This window comes from Panulirus ornatus, chromosome 40 (assembly GCF_036320965.1).
Source record: "Panulirus ornatus isolate Po-2019 chromosome 40, ASM3632096v1, whole genome shotgun sequence".
Lineage (NCBI taxonomy): Eukaryota > Metazoa > Arthropoda > Malacostraca > Decapoda > Palinuridae > Panulirus > Panulirus ornatus.
In genome coordinates, this window is record NC_092263.1 from 13,928,748 (window position 1) to 13,931,247 (window position 2,500).

Consider the following 2,500-nt stretch of genomic DNA (forward strand, 5'->3'; position numbering starts at 1 on the left):
GGTGCTCAATACGGGCCATGACACCTCGTTCGACCAGCTGTGGTGCTCAATACGGGCCATGACACCTCGTTCGACCAGCTGTGGTGCTCAATACGGTGTGTGGGGGGGGGGTCTAGGGGGTCCATTACAACCCCTGTTGTTGTTGTTGTTGTTGTTGTTGTTGTTGTTCCTCCGTCGTTTTGGACGGGTTGCCTCGCTGGAGGACAGGGGGAGAGAGAGAGAGAGAGAGAGAGAGAGAGAGAGAGAGAGAGAGAGAGAGAGAGAGAGAGAGAGAGAGAGAGACGGACAGACAGACAGACAGACAGACAGACGGACAGACAGACAGACAGAGAGAGACGGGAAGGACAACCCATGGGATAGAAGACAGGGAGGCAAGAACACGATGAGACGGAACTGTCTCGCAAGGGGGGGTGATGACCCCCCCACCCCACCGTCCGTCTACGACGGTTGACCACTGTCTATTGACCAGTGACGGAAGGCGTCTACGACCGTCTACAACAGATGGTTGAGCTGTTGATAACAGGTAACAGAACAGTTCACATGTAGAGACGTCCTAACTAACGTCTCTTCCATGTATATCAACTGACTGTTATATATTTCTCTCTTGTGTCTCTCCCCTGATGATGTGATTATGACACGAAAGTGCACTTGGGAACTTATCGTGTTTCATTTTCCCCCGTTGGACTCATAGGAATATATATATATATATATATATATATATATATATATATATATATACACACAACCAAGCACACACACACACACACACACACACACACACACACACACACACACACACACACACAGACCGTCCACCTTAAACGAGGTAAGAGGATTGCACACAGGTGGCCCAAGAGGACAAAGGTGTTGCAAGTGGTGGTGTTGCTAATGAAGGGATGGAAAACTCATAGAGAGGGGGGGGGGAAGTGGGGAGGGGGGGGGCAGCGGAAACACTGTGGAGGGGGGAGGGACGGGGGGGAGGTGTGTGTGTGTGTGTGTGTCTGTGTGTGTGCGTGTGTGTGTGTGTGTGTGTGTGTGTGTGTGTGTGTCTCGCAACACTAAATCCCGCGTGCCATGACAAATAAAATCTCTCTCTCTCTCTCTCTCTCTCTCTCTCTCTCTCTCTCTCTCTCTCTCTCTCCCTCTCTCTCTCTCTCTCTCTCTATCATCAACGCTCTAACTACTCAACCAGCGTCGTCAATGACCTCCCCTAACCTGTGCACTGCTCTCCTACACAAACCAAACCTCCATTAACCTCATCTCCGTTTTCTACGTCTTTTCCGTGTTCTTGCATTCGTTCATAAAAGAAGATTAGATGAAGGATTTTGAGTCATTGCAAGAAATATATAAATTGAAGTATAGGTATCCAATATCACATTTTTCCGTGATGTATATTGCAATGGTGTATATATATATATATATATATATATATATATATATATATATATATATATATATATGATTTCTGGAAAAGCTTTCACAAACATGTATGTATGATTAAGTAGATAGTGGAAGAATATATATATAGAGGAATATTAATGAGGCACATATATACTACACATTCATTAGAATGTACAAAGAAACTAAGTGTTTTCTTCATCAATATGCAAATTAAGCACAACAGAAATGTTAAATAGTATAGTCAAAACAGGTAAACATGACGGATGTAAATACAGTAATACAATACATTCCCTGTACCTTGAACAAATACACGTATCCCTCGAAACAAATAAAAAAAATAGCATTTGATAACATTACATATTTCTCTGTCGGGCTTCGAACCCCAGAGCCTCGCCCCAAGGGTACAAGAAAGGAATATAAATCAACTCACTGTAGCCACAAAGTTCCCAGTCCGATACACAACAGCGTTACAGAAATATGTGCTCGGTTCGAATCAGACGTGTTGGTATTTTGTATTTGTGACATAGAATACATACACTGTATTCCCACTGTGTTTGTGACATAGAATACATACACTGTATTCCCACTGTATTTGTGACATACAATACATACACTGTATTCCCACTGTATTTGTGACATACAATATATACACTGTATTCCCACTGTATTTGTAACATGGAATACATACACTATTCCCACTGTATTTGTAAGAGAATACATACACTGTATTCCCACTGTATTTGTGACATACAATACATACACTGTATTCCCACTGTATTTGTGACATACAATACATACACTGTATTCCCACTGTATTTGTGACATACAATACATACACTGTATTCCCACTGTATTTGTGACATACAATACATACACTGTATTCCCACTGTATTTGTGACATACAATACATACACTGTATTCCCACTGTATTTGTGACATAGAATACATACACTGTATTCCCACTGTATTTGTGACATAGAATACATACACTGTATTCTCACTGTATTTGTGACAGAATACATACACTATTCCCACTGTATTTGTGACATAGAATACATACATTGTATTCCCACTGTATTTGTGACATAGAATACATTCA

General features: G+C 41.6%; 1 protein-coding gene across 4 annotated transcripts in view; it reads right to left on the reverse strand.

Annotated features, from left to right (window-relative positions):
• The window catches only part of LOC139761441 (pleckstrin homology domain-containing family G member 5-like), a 593,230-nt gene that overhangs the window by 318,720 nt on the left and 272,010 nt on the right, over positions 1–2,500 (reverse strand). The gene's annotated exons all lie outside the window — the stretch shown is intronic.